This window comes from Astyanax mexicanus, chromosome 17 (assembly GCF_023375975.1).
Source record: "Astyanax mexicanus isolate ESR-SI-001 chromosome 17, AstMex3_surface, whole genome shotgun sequence".
In the NCBI taxonomy this organism is placed as follows: domain Eukaryota; kingdom Metazoa; phylum Chordata; class Actinopteri; order Characiformes; family Acestrorhamphidae; genus Astyanax; species Astyanax mexicanus.
Window position 1 is genome coordinate 31,917,101 of NC_064424.1, and position 19,690 is coordinate 31,936,790.

The 19,690-nt window shown below is 39.4% G+C and overlaps 1 protein-coding gene across 1 annotated transcript in view; it reads right to left on the minus strand.

Moving 5' to 3' along the window:
- The window catches only part of rab27b (RAB27B, member RAS oncogene family), a 70,084-nt gene extending 53,440 nt beyond the window's left edge, over positions 1 to 16,644 (minus strand). Inside the window, exon 1 of the mRNA XM_007230991.4 lies at positions 16,332 to 16,644. The gene's annotated coding sequence lies outside the window, so the exon portion shown is untranslated. The remainder of the gene's footprint in view (positions 1 to 16,331) is intronic.
- Between the last annotated feature and the right edge of the window lie 3,046 nt (positions 16,645 to 19,690).

A 19,690-nucleotide genomic window follows, 5' to 3' on the forward strand; every position in this document is an offset into this window, starting at 1 on the left:
ACGTCATTCCCAACTTCATCCATTCAACATCACACAATGCTAGAAAAGTCACTTCTGTTATGACAGCTAAGTAGGGGTGTCACGATTCTCTAAATCCTCGATTCGATTTTATTTCCTATTTTAGGGTCACGATTCAATTCGATTCTCGATTTTTTTTTTTTTAATTTTACAGCAGGAAGGCCTATGCCAGTTTTAGATTAGTCTATGGTCAGTCATTGGTTTGATTCATCAAATTTACAATATCTTATTTCAAAAGGTGGGCTTGATATAAGTGATGCAAAGTGATACAAGTGATCTGTAATACACCACATTAGGCACTAATGGTCAAATTTAAATAATTTAATTAAGATATATATGTAATGCCATCTAGTGGCTTTTTTAGGTAGCAGCAGTGTGCACTATTAAAACAGCAATAATAACAAAATAAATAATAAAAAATACAGGAAAAGTCATGTACAAAATAATAGAACAATTAGAGCCTTAACAAACTGAACTCTATCCTACTATAACAGTTAAACATGAATAATAAGACTTTTTTTGTCCCTGAGAATGACAAGTTGTTTCTTTAACAAAGATATATTATTAACTTTATCTGAGAGAAAAACTATGAACATATTTGAGGCTAGACAAAACAACTGTTATTTTTATATTTTCAATTTTTCTTTAAGAAAAAGGGCTGCTCTATGAGCAGTCACAATGTCCGCGGCGTCGGCTACAGTGTGCTGCACCATTTGCGTAGCGCGCGCTTGCGTAGCTTAGAGGGAGGGATCGCCAATCCCCTTAGACTTCGAGGCTCGAGACCATGACACAATTTCGATCGATTTCGATTACATCTCGACACCCCTACAGCTAACTAAATTATGTTTGATCATGCTACAATAAGGGGTTGTTTGCAGTTTTTTGTTTTTGTTTTGATTAAAACTAAAACGGATTCACATTTTAGCCATAATGTCAAATGTACTCCAACTTGGCATCTCTGGGTATTTGATAAATATACAATTTCATACCACATATGAAAGGCAACGTTCACAGAGTCAGCTTTGTTCCACTTTTACCTCCTTTAACGCTTAAATTTTAACAGGAAAATGTGTTTAGTATACCAATTAGGGTTGCAGCGGTAACCGGTTTCACGGTATACCATGGTATTAAAATGCACGGTTATCATACCGTGTGTGTTTGCTTATTACCGGTAAAACGCAAGCCAGCGGAGAAACTCACCCGCGCATGCGCAACTCTGCTCCGCTTCAGCTGCTCAGCACACAGCGGTGAGAACAGCAGAAAGTGCATCAGAATAAACAAATCTCCGTCCGCCTAAAAAAAGGCTAAACTAAAATCAGCAGTGTGGGACTATTTCAGATACCCGCCGAACGCACCCGAGGATGGTTATCCGATTTATAATCAATGTGGCCGTAAAGTCACAGCTAAAGGTGGACATACGTCAAACCTGTTCTCCCATCTCCAAGAACACCACCCCACTGTGCAGCGCAAAGTATGTGTTTAGTTTATCATTTTAATCTGAACATAAATAAAACCTCTTTGTAGTCGTGCACAACCCATGCGGTAAGCGCCCGCAAAAGCGCTGAGTTATCCGAAATTTGGGCACGCAGGTACAGGCGTGAAGTGCGTGCTACGACGGATTCACGTGTCCGTGTAAAGGTCCTGGCCGGACTGGATGTGAAAGACGCCATTCATTTACATGCGTTAATTTTCAAATTCTGACGTGCCTGTTTTTCATGTGTTAAAACCAGACTCAGAAATAAATCCCCTCTATCTGGTTATATACCAACTTGGCAGTAAAACGGACGTTTACAACAGTTGTTGATCAGACACTGACCCAGGCTCAGTTTATCAGATATTAAATAATTTAAACTTAAATAATTGTACTGAATAGTTTAAACACAGGATCTTTACTTCTTAGAGGACATGTAATGTGTGACACGTGTGTGTGTGTGTGTGTGTGTGTGTGTGTGTGTGTGTGTGTATATATATATATATATATAATTATATACACCCTTAATGACCTTAAGAGTAGTGGAAAAACCTGGTTTCCTTCACCTAATGGTGTACAGTTTATTTTTTTTAAGGAGACATTATCTATATAATTGTTCCAGGTTTCTACAATAAATAGTTAATTGAACAAACACCTTTGTTGTAATTTCTTTAAGGGTCAGTTTAATAATATATGTAACAAACTGTGATACCGTGATAACCGTGATACCGCGGTATTTTCTGAGACGGTTATCATACCGTGAAAATCTCATACCGTTGCAACCCTAATACCAATATTCACACCACCTAGCAAGTACTAAACCTGTTACATATGACGAAAATGAATAGAATAGATTTTGCCTGCATTCATTACTGATTTAGGCCCCTTTTATACGTGGTATTGAAATCCGGCATATATACAATATGTTTGCATTTACATAAGACCATAATTTGATCTTTGGATATTTATGTCATACTCGTTCCTTTTTCTCTCTCTTTCTTTCTGTTTTACTCATGTCATGTTCTTCCTCATACTCCCCTTTTGCTTTTATACCTCACCAGCTGTGTAAATGTAACCTTAATATAACCCAAGATGTTCAAAACCAGAAATGAAAATATGCTTCTCACATTTCTATGCATGTAACAAACCCTAACAAATCTACATACAGGCCTGTTGCAACAATACAGGCAAACCAAGCAATTGCTTGGGGCCCCGAGTTGGCCTGTGGCCCCCAGACAACGACTGGTTATAAACGAAGCTGCGCTCTGTCTGAACTCAGTTTTGTGCGCTGTGAAAGAGACATGCACAATATTTTGCCTCAATCTTGGTTAAACAACAATATAACAATAAACATAAATATAAATTATAAATGTAAAAGATGCAGAGCTTTCAGACCTCAAATAATGCAAAGAAAACAAGTTCATATTCATAAAGTTTTAAGAGTTCAGAAATCAATTTTTGGTGGAATAACCCTGGTTTTTAATCACAGTTTTTTTTATGCATCTTGGCATGTTCTCCTCCACCAGTCTTACACACTGCTTTTGGATAAATTTATGCCAGCACTAAAATTCTAGCAGTTCAGCTTGTTTTGATGGCTTGTGATCATCCATCTTCTTCTTGATTATATTCCAGAGGTTTTCAATTCGGTAAAAAAACTTTTTTTTTGGGACACCTTCACATCCCAGCAAGTACAAGGCCCAAATAACAATAATAACAATACTCAGATTTGATATGTTTACTGCTGTTCATACTGCCATTCAAGTACCAAACATGTGGCTCATAAAAAACGTTGAGCTGGGATTAATCATCAGCCTCCTGTAGTGAACTATTCTGAAGCACTGAGTCATTTAAGTGAATTTCTGAACAAATCTTTTAAAAGAACTGTAATCTCACTGCTAGGGCAGACAGAAAGACAGAGGAAGAGTAGCTCCGTCCTCTTTCTCAGCTGGGTAAGACGGACCTCTTCCCCCATCTAAACACTGTTCAATTTGATTATGCTAAATATATCAACATAACAACTCGCCTATCGCTATGGCAACAAATACTGCACAGAGCAAGCAACCATACGTTTCCCTTAGACACCAGCAGCGGCTCTCACTTCAGAGATTACAGTAAGGGTGTGTTATGTGTACACACACACACACACATACTTTTGTAAAGACTGACAAATGCTTTATTGCCACCCTAACACCATGTGCACACACACACACCTATATGGACAGAATATTATTTATTTATATAGACAAACAAATGTCAAAACACACACATTCATTGCACATGTATGAGCCGTTCGTTGCAATGCTAATTTGCAAGGGCTAATGTGGCTAACAAGTAATTAAAGATAATTAAATGGATGCACTAGAACGGGTCTGAATAGTCAGCAGACAAACAACGCACAGTACATTTACCTCAGCAGTGCTATCCTAATCAATAATTTATTTATTTCATTTTGCTACCCCAGCAGTACAATTCAAGTAACATTTAAGCAAAATCTGCACAGAGAAAAGCAGCCAGCTGTTTGCTGGCTCTCTTTTTTAGTCCCTGCTTGGGAAGTAGTCAGAATGTCAGAAGAAACACTAAAGTATTGATTTAAAATAAATTAGTCATTGTTTAGTATTAACTATTTAATTTAACTTTTTACTAACATTAAAAGTGCTTTATTACCATTTTTGGCCAAATATTTCAGGTTTTCAGTGCAGTTTCAATATTCAGTGCATCTCTAGTCCAACAAACCTTAATTATACTCACATATGTTGACAATATAAGATGCTCTTAGTCTGTTTATGTCCACAAAGAAGTTAACTATACACTTTGTTTTTTGTTTGCAGTTTTGTTTGCAATTTTGAGTATAAATCTCTGACCATCAAATAGACTCTAGGGCAGAGTAGTGCTGAGCGATTTTTTACGATTAATTTGGTTAATTTGAATTACAGTTTTAATGGGGCTTTCAATTTTTTTAATCTAAAATACCCGAAAACGCTACTCATTTCTGAAGTGTTTATCCATCTTACTTTGGTTACCGGCGCCACTGCAGCAGCATCCCTGGGCTACTTTCCTTTGGGTATCCAGTACAATAACTTCTTTGCAGTTTCCAGCCAGTATAAAATCCCACTACAGCACTAAAGAATAACCCTGAACTCTAGATTTCTAATGTGCTAATAGCTTTGCTCTCTAATAAGGAGGAGCAGAGGAGCAGAGAAACAGAAAGCTGTGGAGTTTATAGCTTCATTTACAGAGCAAAGAAGGCACAGAAACTCATTCGACTTGGTGTGAAGGTTCCACTACTTTATAAAATGCATAATTTTGTCCAAAAAATGTACTTGGAATCTTCATTCTCACATGTTCTGGTTTGATTTTATCTTTATCACTAAGATCTCCTCGTTTCCTCTTTTCCTGTTTTATCTTTCACTCTTTTACTCTCTCACATTGGCTCTCTCTTCTCTACTCCCCTTTGCTTTGATCTTGTTTTACTCTTTTACTTTCTAACTCTATCTCTTTCTCTCTCTCTTTTCCTCTTTTTTTCCTCTTCCTCACTCTCTCCTTTATGCGTTTGTCCTCTCACTGTTTCTCAGTCTCTCCGCCCCACTGTCACCTCTCCTTTTACTGCTCTCTTTCTTCTTTGTTCTCTCTCTCTTTTTCTCTCTCTTCCTCGCCCTCAGTCACCAGGCAACTAGCGTTCTCTCCATGCTGGAGATGCGGGTGTGGCTGTGTGTGTGTGCTGTAGATAAAAGCCTATGTGAGGGAAGAGAAGTGTGCGATTCTCTTGGCTTGGAACGTTTCAAACATTATAATAGAGCACTTTCATCAAAAACTGAACTTCACTGACATGCCACATGTCATGGGACAGGGACCAGTATTGTGTCAAATGACTTTTGCTATAACCCATGGATTTCTGCCAGACTCACTCGCTTGTTTGCATAAACAAATCAAGCCAGACATTGTTAGGCACAATCATTACCACCTACTGCTCTGTCCACTGTGGGTGGTAATCTTTTCTAAAACATGATCCTGGTACACACACTGTGGACCAAGAAATGTTAAATGCCCTCCAAAACCTTCAGAAATGGAATGTCCTATCCATCTGGCACCCACTGTCAAGCCTCTTTCCAACTCCCATAATTCACACTGCCTTGCCACGAGCATGCTGGCCAGTGTTCAGCCTCAGTCTCAAGATAACACCTCACAACTTACACAGGTTCATACGTCAACCCCATGATCGATTTGCAATCTGGTGGTGTGTGTTGAATTTTGGATGATGCATAATAACCAACATATCAAGACACATAAGCAGATCATGTGGAAGTCCTACTCCTCCACATAAAGAGATCTTAGAAAGTCAGAGCCCTCTAGAATTTGGAGTGTGTATTATTAAAGTGTGTAGCTGATTGTAATCAAGTTAAAAAATTAAATAATTTATTGCTCTGAGTGGTCCATGGGGCTAAGATCAGGAGATCGCCGGTTCGAATCCTGTTCATGTAGCTTGCCATCAGCTGCCGGAGCCCTGAGGGAGCACAATTGTCCTTGCTCTCTCTCTGGGTGGGTAGATGGCGCTTTCTCGCCACATCACTTTAAAGGGTGATTTCCACAACACGGGATCTGTGAGCTGATGTATAGGAACTGAGTTGCTGTGCTTTCCTCCGAGTGCGCTGTGATGCTAATCGGCAATGCTGCATCAGCAGCAGTTCGAAAAGAGGCAACACGCTGTGATGACATGTTTAAGAAGAGGCATGTGCTAGTCTTTAAATTCATAGTAATGAGTGGGTTGGGTAATTGGCCATGTAAATTGGGGAGAAAATAAGGAAAAATTTGAAATTAAATTATAATATATATATATATATATATATATATATATATATATATATATAAGCAATCATTTATTATATAAAAGTGTATACAAACATACTTTTCTGCTTCTTTCTCTGTCTATAAATTGCTTAGCAATATTTTTTCTACTGTCACATAAAAAAACGAGTACAGTTCTCAATTCCTCCCAGCACATTTTCTGACCAGCTCCTAAAGCCCCCCTGGGAGCTTCTCAGAGTCGAGGGACATCATCCATCAGCCTGTCTGAACATGGAACTGACCACACTGTGTACACGAATATGCATCAATAGTTTATGACCCAGTATGTGGTCACTGTGGGCTTCGCTACAATGCTTTTAGGCACGGTTAATCACCACAAACTGCTTGGCTCCGACTCTCCAAAACAAAAAAGCGGCAAAATAAAAGGCAAGATCACAGGAGAAGACGGCAACATCCTGAACGTACTGCAGTAAAATCATGACCAGGCTGTGTTTGAAACTAGAGCCATTTATAATTCTGTAATAGCTGAGCTGTAATGAGGTCTCTAGATTAACAGGTTAATTAATTATGACGTGCTGAATAATTCAGTTCCGACAGGGTTTATCTTGTTGCACACATGTTCTTTAGGAAATGGCTTATCTATGAGCAGAAGAGAACACTTCCTGCATAAAAAGGGAAAGTATCACATCTGCCAGACAGTTTCATAAACCTCTCCACTGCTGATTCACTCCAGTCAAGAACTTTTTTTTGTAGCTTCTGTTAAATGTCTAAAATAGTTTTTGATAAAAAAAAAGCTGCATGCAAATCTCAAAATCTGAAACTGAAGTGTTGATAATGGATATTGTACAGGATTAAAATATTTCAAATTGTCGCTTTAAGGCATGATCTCAATTTTGCTTTGAATGAGCACATGATCTATTTCCAGCAGTGGCTTAAATATTATTTTAGGCATTTTTAGTGGTAGCAAAATTTGAAAAATGTCTTTGCATTAGAAAATGTGGGGAGCATAGAGCATCGTCTGTACAGACTGCAGAGGGAGCTGGAGGTGAGAAAAACAGCTCAATATTGAAGGCTATCCTACGTATGTTAGGCAGATTTTAGCTTTTTATTTAAATTACCATTACAGTAGTAATTTAAAACATTTGAGCACAAAAAGTAAAAAACAACAACAAGTAGATAAAGAAAAACTACTTTCTGTGTACTTTTCATGCTCAGTTTTCATTGGTTGTTGACAGGACCAGTTCAAACTGAGGGCCTGACCTGAATATGTTTAAAGGGAAATGTTTAAAAAAATCGAACATGCTGGGGCTCCGAGTGGTCCAGCAGGCTAAGTGCTGCCACTATGATCGGGAGATTGACAGCTCGAATCCCGTTCCTGTGGCTTGCCATCGGCTATCGAAGCCCTGAGAGAGCACAATTGGCTTTGCTCTCTCTGGTGGGTAGATGGCGCTCGCTTTTCCCTCATCACTCCAAAGGATGATGTCACTCAGCTCAAGGCGTCTGTGGGCTGATGTATCGGAAATGAGTCGCTGCGTTTTCCTCCGAGAGCGCTGTGATGTTACTGGTGGTGGCCGACTTCACAGCATGTGCTAGTCTTCACCCTCCTGGTGTTGGGGCATCACTAGTGAAATGGGAAGTCCTAATGAGTGGGTTAGGTAATTGGCTGTGTAAATTAAGGAGAAAATGGGATGATGCATTGCATTAACCACGGGGAAAAGTCCAGGGGAATAGTCACCCAAAGATTAAAGACTAGACTCGGACTCAAACTTAAGATCACTGAAAATTTCCTCAGAGACATAATACAGTCAGGCTTGATACCAACCAGCTGGCCACCAAACGTCAATAAAATGTCATGACGTCAGATGACAAAAAAATTTACGTCAGGACAATATCTAAAAGTGTTATTAGCCTGCAGGGCAGGTCCTCTCAGGTCCTTGCCAAGAGACTTAATACATGAGTCAGACTTGCAACCAGAGACTTGAAACTTCGTGCTCAGAATCTAAAGACTCGACTCCAACTATGAACTTCACAGAAGCCAGATATACAAGATGTACAGGAGAGTAAAAACTAGGTAGACAAAGAGAGAGGGAAGTAGGGGAATAAGAGGGCGTGACGTGGGCGTGAGGAAATATTCAAGGAAATAACAGAGAAAGAGACCCTGGCTTCTTGGCATTTCTCAGAGTTTTCAACAGCATTAATTATTTAGAGCTGGCAATTAGCTCCCTCAACTGTCCACACACACACACACACACACACACACACTCCAGAGGAAGCAGCCTAGCTCTGCTGTGATGAAAACAGTGTCCCAGTGGAGGACTGGAGACTTCAGTGCTGCAGCACTGAAACAATGACCAACCATCATTAGACATTAGTCCTGTTCGGATGTGCCAAAAGCAAAATCTGATGTGTCATAATTAGTGTTTTGACATTTATTGACACTAATAGTGGCAGGAGCAAAAGTGCCGTTTCTGGGGAGGCATTAATATAACACCATGAATTATTGATCACTCACCACATCGGTAAGGCTGATGGGCTAAGAGTGCTTAAGGGTTTGTCTGTCTTACACTCTCAGTACAGTATCTGTGAATGTGTGTATGTCTGTTTGTGTACGTGTGTGTGTGTGTGTTTGTGTTAGGGCACAAGGCTTCAGGTCTTATAGGTCTCCACTTTTTTTGTTCTTTGTGAAATATTATAGGTCTCTCTGAGTTGTATATGCATGCTGCACATGAAACTCTTTCTCAGCCTCCCTTGACCAGCTAGTAAAATAAATCCTCAAAAATACGAGTTGATCAGGAAAGGCTCAGAAGTCTCAGTCAACCAGTGAGTTCATGGCCTTGCCCACCTGGGCTCACAGGCGGTCCTGATCTGTGGAGGAGCTTACAGCTCTGTTTACAGAGCTAGTTAACGTTAGCTATCTTGTGTGAGTAACTGTAAGTTTAAATCGAATCTCCAGTGGACTTTGTGTTTAACCAAGACCTTAAATATACACTAGGGAAGCACAGTTTGACCAGGCAGCTCAACTCTACAGAACACCAGTAAAAAGAGATTCTATGATATAGAGTGGACTCTGGGTTTTTGATGTGGTGAAACTCCCCAAGCACTACATCACCATCTGAGGTAAGAGTTTAGTAGCGTTACCTGAAAGAAACGTTATTAATGCAATGGGGAGGTGGGGGGGGTCCGCGGGAAGAGCGGGGGGAAAATCCATGCGGCTGCAGCGGCAGCCTACACTCGGCCGGCAGCATTAATAACATTTCTCGGTCGTGGGGAGAGCCGCGCAACCACGTCAAGCAAAGTTTAAGGGTTAAATTTACCTAGCACTCAGTGCTATATCTTCATAACTAAAGTTGTAGCACTAAAAACATTTTGTCCTTTGAGTTGTAGAGATGTAAATTTGACTGTGGGGGGGAAGCAGCAGGTCACGTTCTCTGCTGCAGTGCTGTAAGCCAGTCAGAGGTGCTATATTTGCATGTATGAATATTCATGAGCAAGAGCCAAATCCTGTCTTTCTTCAGAGACCAGTAATTCAGACATTTAAATCACATCACATTTACACTACAGATCACAACTAGACATTTTAAAATTAATGAAAAAACGATGGAATGACAAATTTAAGAATAAGAATGGTCTTTGAACTGTGCAGTTTTTTGAGCCTTATGATTTTGCCTTTGAGTAAAGTGGCAGAACATGTTAGTAGGGGGTGTTTCTAATAAAGTGACCAATTAAGTAGACAAAGAAGGTAGCAGGATGTTTCTTTTAAAGTGGCCAGTGAGTGGAAGCACAAGGTAGTAGGAGGTGTTTCCAATAAAGTGGCCAATAAGTGAAAGCACAACATAGTAGTAGGTGTTTCTATTAAAGTGCCCATGTTGTCTATTCAGTCTCACTCTGCTGTAGAGGAGTTTCAGCAGTGTTTGAGTGGAGGTTGGCCTGTGTAGTGGTGTTGCTGGGAGGGGGAGGGGGACCCCAGTGTGCAGGTAATAAGGACCAGCAGGTGCGCTCCTCGGCGGGTCCTGGAGCCTGCCATTCTCTTTCGGGCCCGCCACAGAGAGCTCTTCCTCAGCAGCTGGCACCCCCCTACGACCTATGCCCCCTATGGTGTGGCGCAGCGGGCAGAGCTGAGATAATTACTGAGAGAGCAGAGCAGCGTGGCACACTGAACAGAGACTCTCTATCCATCTATCTCTCTCTGTTTCTTTCTCTTACTGTCACTATTATTGTCTCTCTTGCTCGCTGTCTTTGTTTCTATCTCAGCCAGGCCACACATTGATTATTCCCCTATCAAGTGCCCATGCTCAATTTAGGTACTATTTTACTCAAGCTTTTACTTGAACTAGGAAGAAGTAGTACATTGAATGACAACATCTGCCTTTAAACTCTTATTTTCTCCTTTAAAAAACACCTACTTAACATTTTAAGCATTAATATTGCCCAAAAACAACTGATGTTTGTGTAGATGTAGAGTAGGGTTGGGTGGTATAACAATAATACCATATATTGCAGTATCAAAACATTTTGTATCTTCAAATAAGGATAGTATTTCATAAATATGACATGCCTGATGTGCCAAATTTCTGATTTGTGTCTCACTAATTCAGGCAGAAATAGCTCATTCCTTCATATGCATTTAAGATGGCCACAGGATGGGGGTGTTCTCTAAATTTGATGTAAATCTCTGAAAACGAGGGGGAAAAAAAATATAGGTCCACCCAAGTTGTACGTATACAAAGAAGTCTGCAGAATGTGCCTTAAAACTCTCAGGAGTTTACTCGACTGTGAATGTGTATGAATTGAGCCTCATTCAAGCACAATCTGTGCTGTTAGCGGTTAGCCTGTTAGCTTTTAAAATAGGCTACATTCACACAGATGGTAAATGTGGCCAAAAATCCGATCTTCTTAATAATATTGTGATTTATTTACTTACTGTGTTTTTGTAATTTCATGTATTTGTCTGCCAGACTGCCAAAGAAAATTGTCCATTGAATGTAAATTTAATGGACAATAAAGTTTTATCTTAATTTATCTTATCTACTATAAGAAGGCTTGTGTTGCAGCCATGAAGTACCGTGGTTTTTCACACTGTAAGGCGCACCAGATTATAAGGTGCACTATCAATAAACACCTATATTCTGGTCTATTTTCATACATAAGACACATTATGTGACGCTAGTAAGGAACAGGGGTGTTGCTATGTTTTTCTTCTAATTTAGCAGTTCTCGCCGCTGGGTACAGGGCGAGATTAAAGCTAAAGTAAGTAAACAAAACTGTAACTCTTAAAAAATTTCCGCCACTATAGCTGGATGCAGTAACATTAGCAGCTAACTGTGCTATACTCAGTCCGATATATTTACCTCTGAATGGCGAAAGAGCTAGCACTTAGCGTGATTACCGGCTAATGCTAATACTGCTCTATCCTCGATGTATTGGGCTAAATAGAAACTCCTGTATAACACTGTACTTCAGCGGAGTAGCTTTACTGTTTTTTACAACCTGACTGGTAAAATTCATACATAAGGTGCACAGGATTATGAGGCACACTGAAAATGTTTGGGAAAATGTAAGGATTTTAAGCGCTCCTTATAGTGCAAAAAATATGTTATATCCTGTGGTGAGTGTTATATATCATGCTAGCTAAATGTAGTCCTTTTTAGCAGTGCAAAAAAAATTTAATTGTCAGACTGATGGATGAACATGTACTATATGACCGACTTCAACATGTGCGCAGCCAGTGTTCACTCAGTCTGTAAACAAACTGAACTTTGTATTTGATCATATACTGTGGTGATGTTTTGACAAAGTATGACGGTATAAAAAACCCTAATGTAGAGTGTATCATGCTAAAAGCTGGCTTCAGTACAGTTAGAGCCACAATGCTAACAGACACAGCAGGTTTATAAAGGGGTGGACAAACAAGAGGCATGGTTGCATACAAACACTTTGTCTTAGTTTGAGATGCTGGTGCTCTAGTGCGAAAAACACAGTGCTCTTCTGAAGAAATATGTGTTAATGTTGCTAACAATGAATGGAAATGATGTTCACATTGCAAAGTGTCCCAAATATTTTCTCGCAAAATCAGAATTTTATTGTGACCTATCTGTTATCTGAACCAATGACTGTGTAAAATATTATCCTGAAAATGTTTGTGACAGTATTTCCTCCTTGTACAAATCCCATTAATATTTTTAAATTAAATTAAATTCAATTCAATTAAATACATTTCTTTTATTTTATTTTAAATCCCTTCCCAGACTCATCTGCATCTATACACTTTTTTCTGAAGACAACCAAGTTTCCCTTTTAATTCAGCAGGTCTTACTGCAGGGTGGTGAGACCTAAAAAGCTAAGCTAAGTTAAGTAAACAAAACTGTTATTCTTACAAAAATATTTTCAGTTTTCAAGTCAAACGAGCGTTGGATGTTAATCTACACTGATTCCGCTTCTTAAATCCGTTTATTTGGGTGAGTAAGGTCTTAGGTCTTAGAATAAACATGTTTACAGTTATCTTGTCACAGTCCATCCCTGCCCATCATCACTGTGCTGCTGAAAACAGCGAATGCCCTAAACACCCCGCTTGTTAAGACTACAATCCCCAGTCGAGTAAGAGCACAGACGCCAGCTTTAATTCATTAATTAATACATCATTGAGCTGGAGCAGACGCAGCGGTGCGGTGATTAGAGCCGTGTGGAGGTGTGTGTTGAATCGCGAGTGTAAGAGAAGGCCTCGCTCATCACGGGGGCTGCCTCTGTTCATCTGCCAGCTGATTCGTTCTCACAGGCAGAGTGCTGCTTTCCCACAATCCCCCACAAATCACAGCGTAATGTCACACAACTCACGCTGCTTGATTCAGACATTTTAGTAAATTGATGAACTGGGAGGCATACTGGCCCATATTTATCAAGTCAGTAGAACTACTCCAAATTTGGAAGCACACACTGGGGCACAAACTATTCTGATTCCTAGATCTCCTTTATACCATAAGAAAACGATCAAGTTAATTATTAACTGTTAATAGTTATCTTCCAAAATTATTCAATATCTATGATTTAGCTAATAACAACTAATTTATTTTGGGTCTACCTTTAATGAGTCATTTACTATGAATCATTCAGTAACTGGTGAATCATTTAGCATACACTATTAATTATTTGCTATTTACATTGTTTTATTTACTATGAATTCATTCGTATACACTGCAGAATAGTATATACTACCTTAATATTGTTCAGTATACAGAATAAATGAGAATAAGTGCGGGTTAAGTATTCAGAATCTACTATTAAGCAATCCATATCTACTAAAAATAATCAAAATCTCCTATAAATTATTTAGTATCCACTATGAATTACTCAGTGCCCACTATAAATGATCCATTAATTACAATACATTTTTTAGTATCTTCTCTTAATGATTCACTATGTACTATTAGTTATTCAATATCTAATCATTTAATAATCAGTATCTACAAGTAATTATTTAGTCTATTTTATGTATGACTATTATAATGAATTAATTTAATGTACAATATAACTTTAATACATTATTCAGTATTTTATATAAATGTTTTAGTATCTGTTCGTGAATCTAAACTGAAATCAAAGAAAACATCTATGATCAATACTGGCCGGAATCCAGTAGGAATTCTTCTTTCAAAGCAACTCATCTCCCTTGGTTTTAATTTTCATGAGGCAGATATTATCTTCACATTTTCACTCAAATCGCATTGTCTTTCCTGTAAGTGGGCAGTTCCAGGCATGAACGCACATTTTCCATGGAACCCACACATACACACACATTGGCAACACACACACATACGCAGGCGGTTGCTGGTCCTGCTAGGGGAAATCGTTATCTCCGTTCTCCAAGCAGCTGACAGGAACACGATAAAATTCCTTAAGATTCCTTTAACAAATCAGCTGGAGGAAAGAAGACTGGCCTGGAATGGCCTGATACAGTGGCAGCAGTTCAGTGATCCAACAACCTGCAGAACTGCCCTGGAAAAAATAACCTCCTTACTTTTCCCAGAGCTGTCGGACAATATTAGAGAATTAGTATTATATTTATTTGGATTTAGTAAAATCTTGCTTTTTAAATTTTTTATGTTGTTTCAATGAATAGGAAAAACTCTTCAACCAGGCAAAGTATCATTTAATGTGTAACTAAACCATTAGATTTTAGCTGATTCCACCCTCAGCTTAAATTTGAAAAATGCTATAAAATGGGAGGGGCCGTTTGGGAAGGGCTCTGGGTGATGTATGGGTTTAGGGGCGGATCAGGAGGGAGAGCTGATTGGGCTGAACTGCAGCAGCAGCAGTGTGCCTCTGATAGCGGTGAGAGGTAGAGGGTTGGATGACACCAGGGGCAGGTATTATTGATTGACATTATTATTGATATTGTAAGAATCATCCAAACCTATAGCACAGTTAACCCTGCGAAACCCTGGAAATGTCTGCAATAAAAGCACTTTTTAAAGGTTAGGAAAGTTTGATAAAAAATTTAAGTAGGACTGGTGTGTTTCACAACTTTATAGGAACACATTTTAGCTATTAATGAAAAAATATGGTTTAGGTTTTAGTGCCTCTTTATCCATCCAAATGGTTTCTGAGTTGTCACTGTTTTATACAGAACCACAATATTCACTTTCTTTCAGGAACTATTTTTGGTGTTACAACGAGTTTAACACCCATTCAAATTTTCCTTATAAGTTTAACGGTTATCAATCCAGAACCTAACTAACGGTGCATCTTTAATACATTGCATTAGTTTTATACAGCGCTTAAATTCATAGCCATGTTGGAGAATGTTTTGCCAATGTTTCGATTAGAACTAACATACATACTGTACACCATAATTAAATGATATCTTTACGTTAACTTTTCCTTTAACTGTTCAACTATGTAGCTATGTTTATGCCGACCCTACATTAAGGTTTTTTCGACTGGCATCTTCAACCAAAATAGGACATGGTTTCAAAAAACAGCTCTTGTGTTTTGTCAGCATCTTTCCTAACGTCAAAGTCATACTTGTCAAGTTTTGGATTTAAAAATAAGGGACATTTTCTGCCACCCACTTTAAGCCATCTCACCAGCCCAACCAAGGTTTAGTATCATAGCATCATGATATAGTATGTAGTAATTAATATTATTATATTAATTATTATATATATATATGTTATTTTGTTGTGATCAATGGTATTGTCTGCAGTCAGAAGGAGTATGTATGATATTATACATATGTACATGTTGTTCCAGGGTTGTTCCCACTTTAGGCACTAAACTTAGTCAGTGACGTTTCAGTTTAAAGAGGCACAGGAATGTTTTTTTTTTATTTCTTTTATAATATAAAACAGGAAATTTAAAAGAAAATACTAATATGGGAGGACGACGGGAAAAAGGGGTAAAATACATTAGTTTTCTGGCCCAAACTGGAGACTTGACAGGTATAGTCAAAGTTCGTCATAGGCTGCTTTAAATCTAAAATTACAAATCTTAAGAAGTGTTGCTTTACGTAAAAGTGTATAATTATTGTAAGTAATTAAAAGTATCAATATCGAAATGACCATAAGCGTTTAATGGTTATCGAATCGATCCAGAACCTGATAATTGGTGCATCTGTAAGGCAGTGCAACAATAATTTATTTCTTTTTACAGTGCATGACTTCATAAGATCCACACGTTCAAAACTCGCTTTTGTCGCTCGCGCGCAGGCAGCCTTTGGGCTCGAGCTTTGCCTAGGCAGCTACAATGCAACTGCAGCACGAAGAGGGATTTGCATGCCAAACTGTGCACACGAGACACTGTAGGACCAGCGCAAACAAACTTATGAATGCGGGCGCGTGCATGTGTGTCCGTGTGTGCGCGCGCGCCGTGGGAGAGCCAGTTCTGCCTTTTCTCGCTCTGCTCGGAGGAAAGGTGGGTGGGAGGGGGGCTATGACTCACAGGCTGGACCACCACAGCACGCACCGCGATGGAGCGCGAGAAAGAGGGAGACGCTGCCGAGTGCGCGAGCCGCAGCCCTGCCTCGGAGCGGCACGAGCTCACTTACCTCTCAGAGGAAGAACCGTAACCGAGGCGCTGGTTTTGGGGGTCTGCAGGGGTCCGTCTGCCTCAGCCCTTCTCGCCCCGGCCGTCAGACATGATCCTCCTCCTCCTCCTCCCGCCTCCGGAAAGCACGAGACAGGCGCTCCGTTTCACCACGAGACCCCTCTGATGAAGCAGCAGCGGGGTGGGGAGGTGGGGGTTACCGGGGGGCGTTTGGCGCAGAGCTGGGGGGGGGGATTGTTCTGCCTCCGCGCGGAGCTCAAGCCGCTCGCATGGCGCTGCTGGGCTGCTCTGGATGACACTTGGAGCTCTTCTTTGAGCGCGCGCGCGCACACGCAAAGACACACATATATATACACACACACTCAGTTTGCAGCGCGGGTGTGTGTGTATGTGTGTGTGGATTAATCTGGATGGGTCCTAGCGCCGGTCATTCATCAGACTCCCTACAAAGTGAGTCAACAGGTTGCAACACACACAAACACACACACGCACAATCCTATAGAATGACGCTCAATCGCACCAGTAAGGATAAAACAGCACCTGCTCTGACTCTGGAAGCAGTGTATGCATGTTATGAGATGGTTGTGGCTCAATCTAAAAACATAAGTTGATGAAATAGATGCAAGTATAAAAATGGCAATGAGTTTTTTACACATTGCACCATAACTGACAACAATTAACTGTCTTGTAGCATCAAACATAGTATATTACACTTTAAGGACTTCTGTAAGGCACCACATCACATTTAACCTTCTTGTCTGGCATCATTAAGAGCAGGTGTTCTCAACTGGTCCTAGCCCAGGGCCCATATTTTCTCAGGGTCATTAAGTCACAGCCAACTTTAATAGTATACAAAGAAATGTATTTGAAAAAAAAAAGCATGCATATGCATGGGCTCCAAGTGGTCCACTGCCACTATGATCAGAAGATCTCAGGTTTGAATCCTGTTCATGTAGCTTGCCATCAGCTACCGGAGTCCTGAGAGAGCACAATTGGCCTTGCTCTCTCTGGGTGGGTAGATGGCGCTCTCTCCCACATCACTTCTAAGGGTGATGTCAGCAGCACAAGGCGTCTGTGAGCTGATGTATCAGAACTGAGTTGCTGCGCTTTCCTCCGAGCAGCAGCAGTTTGAAAAGAGACGGTGGCTGACTTCACATGTATCTAAGGAGGCATGTGCTAGTCTTCACCCTCCTGGTGTTGGGGCATCACTAGTGATAGGCGGAGTCCTAATGACTTTCGGGGAGAAAATGGGAAACATTTAGAAATAAAATTATTAGAAACATGCATATGCATGTATACATAGTTAATTTGAGAAAATGTTTTAAGAAACTACAACTACATGTATAAAAGTATCAAAGTGCACAAAATAAACAAGGCCACAAAATTAGATATTTTACTTCTCTGCATATCTCAGTGTACATTGGTAAGAAACTCTCTCTCTCTCTTTTCCCAATATAAAAGATGAGTACAAAATCAGATAAGCATTAATTACCTTTTGGGTCCCAGCCCACCAGTTGAGAATCACTTGTTAAGAGAAACCTATACAGCATGGCACTTTGGCCATTTCACAAATAAACCTCATATCTCAAGTCTAAACCACTATGTTCCTGCCTAAAAATAACTTAAAACTTTATTTTATCACACAGCAGTACTATTTTGAAAACGTATAACTAACAGGTAGGCCTATGCACTTTCTTCTCTGCTATTACGCCAATACTGGTGTGGGGTGAATTCTGGGATATCAGACTGTAGGAAGTTCACACAAGTTACCTTCCATGCCTCCTCCATAATGTGGGAGGAGCAAGAACACATCTTTGTAGTGTACTTGGCTAACTGTAAACTTCTAAATGGACAAGTACTTGGGCTGCAACTGATGACATTTGCCAAGTCCACAAGAACACAAGTACAGACAGGAGCACAGATTGAGAAACGGCCTGTGCCTCTTTTTTGCCCATTAGTAATTATTCGAATTGGGTGTGCTATAAAAGGAAATCACTAAACTAACAGAAGAGTGGCAGATGCCATCTGTCAGTTTATGTTGCATCAACAATTTCAATGTTTGTTCATTTTTTGCATAGAACGAAAACCACTTGAATGCAGCATGTCAAAAAAATACAGTCATTTCATAATACTAAGTCAATTTGTTGATAAAATAAATAAATATTTTTCCCAAATTATTTTAAGATATAAAGTAATTTATTTTGAGTTATTCAATTAAATAGCCATTATTAAACCCATGTTCTAGTCAAAACAAATAATTTCAGTGAAATATTTTTTTAGAGTAATAAGATTTAATTTAATATTTTATTTAGCCAATATTTGAAAGAAAATACTTATTGTTTTGAGCAAGACCGTAGTCACAACATCCAGGGCTCAAAAAGTAAAATATCTTTGAAAAGTTACTTTATTTCAGTAATTCAGTTCAAAATGTGAAACTCATATCTTATATAGATACACAGAGTGATCTATTTTAAGTGTTTATTTCTTTTATTATTGATGATTATGGCTTACAGCCAATGAAACCCAAAAATCAGTGTATCAGAAAATTAGAATATTATATAAGACCAATTGGTACTTTCTGCAGTGTGGGCAGTGTGCCAAGTCCTGCTAGAAAATGAAATCTGCATCTCAAAAAAAATAGTCGGCAGAGGGAAGCATGACGTGCTGTAAGATTTTGTGGGAAAACACTGCACTGACTTTGGACTTGATAGAACACAGTGGATCAACACCAGCAGATAAGGAGGAAGACACACAGTTCATACTGCTTGAGGTCTAGTGTGAAGTTTCCACAATCAGTGATGGTTTAGAGAGACATGTCATCAGCTGGTGTTGATCCACTGTTTTTTATTAAGTCTAAAGTCAGTGCACAAAATCTTACAGCACTTCATGCCTCCCTCTGCTGACAGCTTTTATGGAGATCTAATTTTCTGATACACTGATTTTTGGGTTTTCATTGGCTGTAAGCCAAAATCATTAACAATAAAAGAAATAAACTAACATCTCCATCTACTGAAAGAGATCTGTAAAGATATGTAAATGATTACAGGTTTGATCGGATTACATACTGGGGTTTGCTTCAAGAAGGCATTAAAGTGATTCCTTTACCGTCCTTTAAAAAGGCTTTAAGAGGCTACATTTGGGTAGTGTACCTCTTGGTGAGAGACTGATTACTGTTAGACATGTCTCTACAACACACTCCACTGCATTTTGCCTAGTTGACTTTATAAGGTGGTGCATCAATGGACTTAAAGAAGCAGGGTGGTTGTTTCGTGGAATTGTTCACCATGTAGACTAATCTGATCACGTTGTTAGAAAGGGGTGGGAGCAGTCGTTACATGAGCAGGAAACCTTAACTGCTAC